Source organism: Piliocolobus tephrosceles, chromosome 5 (assembly GCF_002776525.5).
Source record: "Piliocolobus tephrosceles isolate RC106 chromosome 5, ASM277652v3, whole genome shotgun sequence".
Classification (NCBI taxonomy): domain Eukaryota; kingdom Metazoa; phylum Chordata; class Mammalia; order Primates; family Cercopithecidae; genus Piliocolobus; species Piliocolobus tephrosceles.
Window position 1 is genome coordinate 105,393,455 of NC_045438.1, and position 12,624 is coordinate 105,406,078.

The window sequence follows — 12,624 nt, forward strand, 5'->3', positions numbered from 1 at the left end:
AAGCTATTTTTAAGATATCCAAACGAAGATATTCAGGGACAATGAAAATATCCAAATAATGGCTCTGTTCTTTAAATAAAATATTTGGGTATTAATGAAAGTAATCAAATAATGACATAGGAATAACATCACTAATTGTTATGGTAATAAGCCAACTATTTGTCTATGACTTCATGAAACCATTTATGTTCTGCAAACAACTGCTGCTTTCCCAAATGTTTCATTTAGATATACTATTCCTGATACTATTAATCATTTGAATTCCAATTAACAATCATAAAATATATGCATTAATTTTGTTTCATACATTTTAAAATATTTCACACAGAATTCACAGTATTTTTGAAAAAAATTGAATATTAAGTAATTTAAAAATAATTTAGCCTTATGTTTAATATTTAACAGGGCAAAGTCTATATTAACTACAAAATGTTTACTTATTGTATGCAAAAGGAATAAAGTGAAATATATCTTTATGAAAAAAAGAAATTATCCACTTGGGTCAATGTGTAAGAAAGTAAAATTAAAGTTTGTGTTTAATACAGATTCTCGTGTCCAAGTCTATGTCAATATGAAATAAACATTTTACCAATGCATTTATGTTGGCAAAAGTAAGTATATAGATAAAATTAGTGCATAAATTAAATGAATGCAGTTATGTAATGAAGCGACTTCACTACTGCTCCTTTGCTACAGGTCTCTATGCCTAGAAGGATCACATACTTGTTTTTAATCCTCTGCTGTACCACTTAAAATCTTTAATAATATTTGGACAATGAGCTCACATTTTATTTAGACTTGGGCACCACAAATTATGGTCATTCTTGGGCCATAGGGAGAAGGATTGAACATCTATTGCAGAAAGGCTCATTGAGCTCTGTTACTTCCTTCTGAGTTTTATTGTTTAAGAAACGTCCAGCAATAGCACGATGCTTTAAGCATTATACTTCTCACTTTCTTGTTCAAGACCTTACTCTCCACGCCAGTTACAATTTCTAAATGTATAATTCATTTGAGGTTCTGTAACCAAAGTTAGGGATAGGAATTAAAGAATGACAATCTTTAAAAAGATTACCTACATATTTCTGTCCTTGTGATAGTTTGCTGAGAATGATGGTTTCCAGCTTCATCCATGTCCCTACAAAGGACATGAACTCATCCTTTTTTTATGGCTGCATAGTATTACACAGCATGTTCTCACTCATAGCTGGGAATTGAACAATGAGAACACTTGGACACAGGAAGGGGAACATCACACACCTGGGTCTGTCGTGGGGTGGGGGGAGGGATAGCTTCAGGAGATACACCTAATGTAAATGACCAGTTAATGGGTGCAGCACACCAACATGGCACATGTATACATATGTAACAAACCTGCACATTGTGCACATGTACCCTAGAACTTAAAGTATAAAAAGATTACCAGAACATTATCTCTTGCATTCTCTGTGTTTCCTATATAATATGTTGATAAATGTCCGTTTGCTCCACCTCATTTAAAAGTCACACTTCCCGTTGTTTTTTTCTAGTCAACATTCAAGTGGCAAAAATTACTGGCACAGTATTTTCTTATTAAAGATTAACACGGCCGGGCGCGGTGGCTCACACCTGTAATCCCAGTACTTTGGGAGGCCGAGGCAGGTGGATCAACGAGTTCAGGAGATCGAGACCATCTGGTTAACATGGTGAAATCCCGTCTTTACTATAAATACAAAAAAATTAGCCAGGCATGGTGGTGGGCGCCTGTGGTCCTAGCTACTCAAGAGGCTGAGGCAGGAGAATGGCGTGAACCCAGGACCCAGGAGGCGGAGCTTGCAATGAGCCAAGATTGTGCCACTGCACTCCAGCCTGGGCAACAGAGGGAGACTCTGCCTCAAACAAACAAACAAACAAAAAAAGATTAACACATTTTTGTTTATTTCACTGTTAAGTAAGTAGTAACTTGGAAGGGGACCTGGATTAGAAAAGAGGAAAAATGTCTAGTAATGCCAATCAACATTCCACCTTGGACAAGCTCCTCAATTTCAGTGGGCTTTAATTTTCTAATTTAAATAATGAAAATCTTACTTTTGTGACATATTTTTGTAATTGCTATGATCAAAATTCCTGGTAGCCTCAATCAAGCTTTTCTTCAATTAAACATATACAATGCTAAATGAATATACATTTTATAGAAAAGGAAGCCAACAAAACCCAAGTTTTATCCTAGATCATTTATATTTCATACTCAAATGAAATAGACAGCATATTCTACTTAGTGCATATTTTTTCAGTGAAACGGATACTTCTCCAGGTATTTTGATAGAATACATCTTACAAAGTATTTGGGGACTTTCATAAGTGTGGAAGGATTAGAAGCACAGGGATCACAGAAATTGTCTCAGTAATCTTAGCACTTACAATACCAAGAAGGGTGATTCTATAAACCAATGGAACAGAACAGAGGCCTCAGAAATAACGCCACACATCTGCAACCATCTGATCTTTGACAAACCTGACCAAAACAAGTAATGGGGAAAAGATTCCCTATTTAATAAATGGTGTTAGGAAAACTGGCTAGCCATATGCAGAAAACTGAAACTGGACCCCTTCCTTACACCTTGTATCAAAACTAACTAAAGATGGATTAAAGATTGAACGTAAGACCTAAAACCATATATGCCCTAGAAGAGAACCTAGGCAGTGCCATTCAGTAGAACATGTAAAATCTAAAAGTAAAACTCCAGATTTGCACACATATGCTTCCAATTGATGGGATCCAGCTACAAGTTTGATTTCAAGTGGATTCTATGACATCTAACTTTGAGGCTTTAGCTTCTGAGGAACAGGACAACATTTAGAAGTAAGAAAATATCCATCACAGGCCATACCTTTGAATACTCACTGTTCATATGTTCCTTTCCGTTCATATTTATCTTTTAAGCAGTGATAAAAATAGCATCATCTTGTTTCTGCCTAACACACATCTATTCTTCTTTTAAATAAAGACTTTCTCATGTTCCCCAAAATAGAAGAGCTAAAGTCCTGTCTTTACTGATGTCTGAGTAATATTAATTTTTTATGACTAATTCACAATTTTCCTTTGATACTATGTCATTTACAGACTAAATTAGAGGTGTGACCATTAATGCAAGATTGTAGAAAAATGGTAGGAAAGAATGGTTAATATATACAAATATATATAACAAAATTTAAAAAAATATATTCAAAATCACTATAGCTTGTTTTTTTTTTTTTTTTTTTTTTTTTCAACTAGACAACAACCTACAGTTGTTAAATAAAATGCTCTTTCACTGCCTATTCTCTATCTTTGCTTTCAGTGAACAGCTCAGTTGGACATGGTTCTTGAGCTTATGTGATAACAAAATTTTATTACTGAATAATCTAAGCCATAAATGATCCTTTCAACATTGTGTTGCCGTGATCCTTCACTAACATTTACCTGAGGAGATAGAAGTACTGATGGACAATTCAGGGAATTCCCTGAATTCCACAAATCAATCTTAACCTTACTGTTAAGTTGAAACACTGTAGATAGGGAATACATACCCATATTCTAAGTAAGTGCTCATTGTGTGATAAGAAGATTCTAATGTAATCAAACTACTACCAGGTGAATGCCCAGTTTTTCATGCAGGGTGCTATAGCAGAGGCACAATATTGGCCTCTTACACCAATAGGTTGGGAATACAGCACTGAATGTAGCCTGGTCAAACTCAATAAAAGGAAACCAGTGTTTTTTGAGCTCATACAAAATATTAATCTCGAAATTTTATTGTTAGTTAGTCCACAAACCCATTGGCCAAGCATTAGTATGGCAGAGAGAAGACTGTCTGACATTCTGAGAATGGGTTAGCCTCTTTATCCAATTCTTATAAGCTGCATATACAGTAAATGCACTTTAATGAGCACTTATATGAATAAAGTGATTGTCCTTACATGTTATGTTCATTATCTTCTCCAGAATTCCTTGTCACGTATCTCCTAATTTTGCTTTTCTTGTCCTTACCCCACCCTCCCATTTATAACCATCATTCCCATCAAAAGGTTTTGGTTACTAATCCCACAGTATTGCCTTTATAGGCAATTTATTCCAGGCAATTAGAAGAGATGTTTTAAATAACTATTGTTCCGTTGCATGCAATGGATGTCCAGTGTGCCAAATTATTTTAGCATTATTTTATTTTAGCATAATTACACTCTTCAAATCTAACCATCTTAGAATTAATTCTAATACCTAATTCTGTACCAGTCAGTCAGAAAAAAAAAAGATACTTTTCTTAGTCCATTCACGCTGCTGTAACAAAATAGCTTAGACTGAATAATTTTTTAAAAATCAAAAATTTAATTCTTACAGTTATGGAGACTGTAAAGTACAAAATTAAGGCACCAGCAGGTTTGATATCTGGAAAGCACGCTGTACCTCCAAGATGGAGACTTCTTGCTGCATCCTGACACGGTGGAAAGGGGGAAAAGAAACAACAACAAAAAAAACAAACAAAACCCAAATGAATGAAGTGTCCTCGCACTGTAGAAAAGATGGATGGAGTGACAGCTCTCTGAAGCCTCTTTTATCAGGGCATGAATCTTAAAAGCAGAACTCTCATGACTTAATAACATCTGAGAAGGCCCTACTTCATAATACTAATGCATTGGAGACTAAGGTTTAATGTGAATTTTGAAGGCTCACAAGCCTCCAAAGAATAGTAGTATTTAAGCTATTTAAAGGAAGAATAGGTTTAACTCAGGGAAATATGGGGCTACACAGAAGTCTGAAGGTTGGGAAGCAAATATTATAGGAACTGCTTTCAGAGAAAATGGTTACTAATAGAGGCCACCTCTAAGGTTCTCAGGTATCCAGAGTACTAAAGTAATAATTAAGTGGTGTGGAAAAATGGCTTGAAATCACTACCAGAGAATAATGGCTACTCCTTATCCCTATATCTTTCAGATATCATATGAGTGACTTTCATTGGAGTATATCAAAAGAAATCCTGCTGACAACGAGGACTGGGAAGTGTGCTTTTCAAGTTTCACTTCCCTGGAGTACATTAGAAAACACAGAATTGCAGGTTGATGATTATTTATTAAGCCAAATATTACATTGACAAATGCAAATTGACTATTTATATTTTTATTATTTATTCTACTCTTGTATCTTGGCATTCAGGTATAAAGAAGAACTTTCCCTACCCCATCCCATAACTGTGTCAGTATATAACCATGAGTTATTTTTAAAATCCAGTCTGTGAAAATTCATTACAGTCATTATTCCTTTTGATTTCAAAATTGTGCCAAAATTAAGAAGAGTCAGCTCTTGTGTCCCTTTGAATTGTTACAATTTGTCTATGAGTATTTCTTTGTTTTCTGAAAGAATAAGGTGCTTCATGCTCATTTTGTACTTTCCCTGTACCAAACTTGGGCCATGTGATAGAAAACAGTGTTTAAAAGCCAAATTCTGGCTGTTAATGCATTCATGAAAATTGAAATTTTATGGTTTTTAATTTTCTACCATGAATATAGATGAAATATATGAATATTTAGTCTGAAAATGAAGATGACAATTTTACTAAAAACCAAAATTACAAGTTCTTCAAGAAAAGAAAAAAAAGACAGTGAGTTTATTCAATATCATGACAATATAAGAGCCATGACACCAAGTGCAATGGAGAATCCTTTAGAAAATTATGGATTGCAAAAGATAACAAATTATCAAACATCTCTTGTACCCCATAAATGTGTACACTTACTATGTACCCATAAAAATTAATAAAACTAAATTTAAAATAATGAAGCATATTTAACTATGATAAAAAAATTTTGAATATGATATCTATACAATAAAATATTTCTGTGTCATTGCAATGAAAATGATATAAGATTAGATAAAAGGAAGTTGTTCTTGATAACTAAAAATAAACCTGTTTAAGTAGTTGCTCTATAGTACAGTGTTATGATGTCTACAACTGTTTTCAAATTGTTTAGCAAACACACATATACATATATACTCATATAAAGTGAGGAAATTAATATAACAAGTATTAACAATTGCTATAGTATTATATTGTTATATTATTGTATATTATTGTATTGTTATATTATTATATTGTATTAACAATTGTTGAAAATTGTTGTATATTGTATTAACAATTGTTGAAAATAGGTGATATTATACTGTTTATCTTTGTTCTATTTTTCAACTTCTCTGTGTTTTCTGAATTTCTCAAAATAAAAAGATGAAGAAAAAAAGAGTAAGGCATCTCTTTATTCACTAACATAGAAAGATTCCCAAGATACATCATTTAATGAAAAATACATGCTCTAGGCCAGTTTGCAAAATATGTCACCATTAATTTACCCATATAAAATATGTCAATAATTATATGGTTTTCATATATCTTACATAGAACCATTGCCTTCAGAGAATGAATACATACATTGAAGAAAAATATATCAAAACCACAAAGTGGCACATGTATTTGGAATTAAATTAGTAATATAATTGGTAAGTTTAATGGAAAGCATAATTTCATTCCATTTTAGGTTAAAAAAGGTAAACAAAGCTTTAATTCTATAATCTAGTGTTTAAGAGAGCATAGAACTATTAACAAGACTACTCACTATGTTCTAATTCTAGAACAATAAAAATTATTCGTGAAAAATCATATGACTTAAGTACCACGTGCTTGTTTATTTTTCAGGTACGAAGACTGAGGCACATAGACGTTAAGTAACTTGTTCAAAAATCACACAGATAGTAAATGGCATGATTCCAGTTCAGAGTCTATTTATGAAGTTAGTTCTACGTTACTATTCTAAATGGCTATATTAGGTATTTGCTTCTTAACCAACAACTTACAAATTATACCAGATTCAATATACTGCATTATGAATGTTTTTTTTTTCTTTTTTTCTAGTGAAGTCAAGGTATAAACACATAAAATTACATACATTTAAGGTGTACAATGTGATGTTTTGATGTATATATGCATTGTGAAATAACTGTCAGAATCAAATTAATTAACATCTCCATTACCCCAAGGAGTAACCATTATTGTGTGTGTATAGGAAGAGCACTTATCTGCTCTTAGTTGATTTCAAATGTACAATGCAGTATTATTAATGACAGTTACCACACGCACATATTACATTTAAAATATTTTAAAATAGAAGTTCAAAGTCATTAAAAAGCCAGGGAATATAAGCAGTTATCACTTACACATGAAATTTTGAAATAAGACATTTTAAGATCTTAGCTGTCTATTGGAGAAAAAAACACATATTTTTAAAGAACTACCTACAGAATTTTAAAAATTATATGTCATCTAACCTTCAAAGTTGTCAGTGTTTCTAATGTAGTGTCACATATGCTGTAGGTTTGGTAGGTCTCTGTTGCTTCTATGGTTGTAAGTACATAAATATAAAAAAATAAAATATTCATCATCTAAAAATTTGCTCCTCTTACAATGTTGCTTCTCCAAATCATAATATTAAGCAACATTGTTAGTCATTTCAACTGCTGATTAATTAACGAATTGCCAAAATTGCAGAAGAAAGCTTAATATCTGAGGAGAGGTGTATGTAAAGGTGCTAAAAATCGTTTTCAAAACAAACCCACACAATATAAACAAATTCAAGGTTGTGAAGCTTAAATGTTTATTTACAAATAATGATAGTTTCTGTTTACTCAAAATCCATTTTCCCTTCCTTTCTTGTGGACAAGATTGCCTGCATAGAGACCACATCTGTGCACCTTTAACACATCTAGTATGGTCAGGTTAATACACTGTTGGTTTTGGTCTGTGACTCAGTAACATCCAGCCAGCCCTTGGTTGTAGTCAGCACAAAGTTTCTCCTGGAATGCAGTTTAAATATATATATTTTAAAACAGTCTGTAATGTTCTTCCGTATGTAAATCATGAAATAAGCTACCAAAATAAGATATATTTTTTAGTTGTACCCTCTAAGGAATCATGGCAAATACATTAAATCAATTCCACAGATATTCTGGGAAAAACATCCATGGGTGGTGCTCCTAATAAATATTGGGAAGCTCATAATATATTCCAGAACTCTGAGAATCAGCTAAAATAGGGGTCCTAAACCCCAGGGCTGTGGACCTGTACTGATCCTTGGCATTTTAGGAACCTGGATGCACAGCAGGAGGTGAGTGGCAGGTGAGTAGGAAAGCTTCATCTGTATTTATAGTCGCTTCCCATTACTAGCTTTGCTGCCTGAGCTCCACCTCCTGTCAGGTCGGTGGTAATGACATTAGACTCTCATGGAAGCACGAATCCTATTGTGAACTGCACTTCTGAGCTACCTAGGTTGTGCTTTTCTTATGAGAATCTAATGCCTGATGATCTCAGATGGAGCTGAGACAGTGAATCTAGCTCTGGGGAGCAGCTGCAAATACAGATAAACATTTGCAGAGAGGCCTGGCTGCACCGAGATCATAATAAATCAATCGCTTGCAGACTCATATCAAAACCCTATCAGCGAGTGACAGGTGACAAACTGCATCTAGTGACAGGCTTTAGAGTGGCAAGTGAGCTGATACACTTCAATTATGCAGCTGCATCCAGTTGACAGGCTTTAAGTCAGAAGATGACAGTTATTTTAGTCCACTCATGACCTGCTCATTATTTTCTTCACTGTTTCCATGGGCACCCCTTTCACACACTACACACTTGTCTCAGTCATAGTTTTGGTAAGCCCACAAGCTAATCCTAGCCAAAATAAGTGAAAAACAGTCATTACTGAAGAGCTTATTTGAAAAGGGGGAAAGACCAATGATGAGACAGCAGAAAAGTCTAAGGCTGCCAAGAAAAAGAAAGATGCATTTAAAAGAAAATACCAAGAGTCTTACTTAAATTATGGGTTCACCATAACTGTTGATTCACATTGTCTTAGCCCGTTTTGTACAATACGTGGCGACTGGCTATCCAAGGAAGTCATGAAATGTTCAAAACCGCTTCACCACATGGAGACCAAGCACTTTGCATTAAAAGACAAGCCTTTGAAGTTTTTCGGAAGAAACAAACAAACAAAAAAAATGTGAATACAAAGAACAGAAACAGTTATTGGAGATCACCACTTCATCAAACGTGTCTTCACTGACAGCACCATTCTCTAGTGGCTAACTGCATTGCTAAGGCTAAGAAGTTCTTTACTATTGGTGCAGAGTTGATTCTGCCTGCTGCCAAGGACATTTGTCCTGAAATTTTAGGAGAGTGTGCAGTTCAAAAGGTAGTATGTTTTCCTATTTTGGCTAGCACTATAACTTGGTGAATTGATGAAATGGTAGAGGATACTGAGGTACAATTGTTGGAAAGGATTAACGAGTAACTGTGGTATGCAATTCAGGTTGACACAACTATAGATGTTCACAAGGCAACAACGCTTGTTTCTGTGCGATATATTTCTCAGGAGGATGTACATGAGGATATGTTATGACAGCTGTAGAATTACTCAAGTCTTTGAATTATTACATATCAGGAAAACTGAACTGGTAATTCTGTGTTGGTATATTTATGGAAGAAGCAGCTGCCATGGCTTGACAGCTTTCTGGTTTCTCTACTCTAGTCAAAAAGGGCACTTCTGGATGTGATTCTACACACTGTGCTATCCCTAGAGACATGCTGGCTAGCCAAAATATGTCACACAAACTTAACAACAGTTTGCAGAATGTGATTAAAATTATCAGCCATATTAAAGTACATGCCCTTAACTTGTGTGTATTTGTGTAGCTCTGTGAGGAGATGGACACAGAGTACGCATGTTTTCTCTTATACTCAGAGGTGAGATGACTTTCTAAAGGTAGAGTACTGGTCAGAGTTTTTGAGTTCGGAGAGTCACTCCAGATTTCTTTTATTTCACAAAAGCAGTCACCACTGGCAACACATTTCATTGACACATTGACACAAAATGGGTCGCAAAACTTGCTTACCTGTGTTACATATTCCACCTGCTCAACAAATTCAATCTGTTGCTTCGGGGGAGAATGACAACTGTGTTCAAGTCAGCAGATAAAGTGGCAAAGTCAAACTGAAATTATGGGGGACAAATGAACTTTGGGATTTTTGATGATGAGTTTCAAACATCAGCAGAGATTTTTAAAGAGACTGAGCCCGGACCTTTTTTTTTTTTTTTTTTTTTTCCAACTGGTGCATGATAATCTCTCTCAGATTTAAAAGACTTTGAGCATTACTTCTTAACCACAGAAGACCCCTGAACTGGGAAGAAATAGATCGTGACCCATTTGTGAATAAGCCAGGTAAATCGACTTTGTCATGCTAGAAGAGGATCATCTGCTTGAGATTGTGAATGATGGTGGCCTTAAAAGTACATTTGATAAAACTTCAAATCTCCATTGTTCAGAATTACAGTCAAAACAAAATATTCTGAGATTGCCACAAAAGCATTGAAAAGTGCTTTCATTTCCAACATTTCCTGCTTCCATTTCCAACATCGTATCTTTGTGAAGCAGAGTTTTCCAATGACAGCAAGCAAAACAAGATTATGGAGTAGACTGGTCATAAGCAAGACACTTCGGGAGTCACTGTCTCCCATCACCCCCAGATGGGACTGTCTAGTTGCAAGAAAACAATCTCAGAGCTCCCAGTGATTCTGGATTATGGAGAGTCATGTAATTATTTCAATGTAACATTATTACAGTGTAATAATAATGGAAATAAAGTACAGAATAAATGTAATGTGCTTCAATCATCACAAAACCATTTCCTCCCCATCCCCTTGGTCCATAGAAAAAATGTCTTCCACAAAACTGGTCCCAGTGTCAAAAAGGTTGGGGACCATTGAACTAAAAGACTCAAAAAAGAAAACCCCATTGGAGGAACTATAGGATATACAGCAATAGACTTAAAATCTCCCAAAGGGACAAAATGAAAAATATATTTAAGAAGTCATGAAATAAATATATGAAATGTAAAGAAAAAATTCAAGAACAAAAATACAGACTTTTTTTGGTAAAATGAATAGTTTGCATAAGACAATAGACTGGGTAGAGATTAACAAAGAATATCTAACTGGAGGGAAAGACTTGGGAAAGTTTCCCAAGCTTGGCAAAGAGAAATGAGATAAAACATTTGGAAGTTAATCAAATACATCATAGATGGAGTATCTCCAGCTTATTTTCTAAACGTTTCTATCCATATGCAATACTTGCTATACATCAATGGGGTACATGTGGTATATTGATACATCCATACAATGTGTTATCAAATCAGAGTATTTAGGATACATCATCTTCAATATTTATTATTTCTTTTTGTTGGAAACATTTGAAACCTTCTCTTTTGAACATTCTGACATGAAATAAGTTGTTGTTAAGTATAATCACCCTACTCTACTATCAAGCAATAGAAATTATTCCTTCCATGTAACTGTGTTTTTACTTATTAACCAAGTTCACTTCACCCCTTGCACCCAACCTAGTCTCTGGTAACTATTATTCTGCTCTCTACCTCTATGAGATTAATTGTTTTTTAGCTTCTACATATGAGTGAGAACATGAAATATTTCACATGAGTGAAAATATTCAGCTATGTATGTCTGGCTTATATCACTTAATAAAATGGCCTCTAATTCCATGTATGTTGCTGCAAATGACAGGAGTGTATCCTTTATATGTGACTAAATAGTATCCCATTGCATATATATACTACATTTCTTTATTCATTTATTTTTTGACAGACACTTAGGCTGATTTCATATTTTGGCTATTGTAAATAGTGCTGCAATGAACATGTAGGTAAAAATATTCATTTCATATACCCATTTCCTTTCCTTTGGATGAGTACCCAGCAGTGGGCTTGCTGAATCACATAGTAGTACTACTTTTAGTTTTGTGAGAAACTTCCATGCTGTTCACCATAATGGCAGTACTAATTAAGATTTCAGTAATGTGTAAGTTTCCTTTTCTCTACATCCTCACCAGCATTTGTTGTTTTTTGATGTTTTAATAATATCCATTTTAACTGGGATGAGAGGATAACTCACTGTGTTTTTGATTTACATTATCTTGGTGATCAGTGATGTTGAACATTTTTTCATATACTTTTTGGTGATTTTTATTTCTTCCTTTAAGAAATGTCTATTCAAACCCAGCACTTTGGGAGGCCAAGGCAGGCAGATCACGAGATCAGGAGATTGAGAACATCCTGGCCAACATGGTGAAATCCCGTTTCTACTAAAACACACAAAAAAAGTTAGCCGGGTGTGGTGGCACACGCCTGTAGTCCCAGCTACTCAGGAGGCTGAGGCAGAAAAATCACATGGGCCCGGGAGGCGGGGCTTGCAGTGAGCCGAGACCGCACCACTGCACTCCAGCCTGGTGATGGAGCAAAACTCCACCAGAAAAAAAAAAAAGAAAAAAAAAGCTATTTCGATCATTTGCTTACTTTTTAATGGGATTATTTGGATTGTTGTTGTTATTTGAGCCTGTTGAATAACCTGGGTATTAGTCCTTTGTCAGATGAAAATTTTGCAAGTATTTTTTTTTTTTTTTCCCCATTCTACAGGCTGACTCTTCATTCTGTTGTTTCTTTTGCTAGCCAAAAGGTATTTAGTTTAAAATAGTCTTATTTTTCTACTTTTATTTTT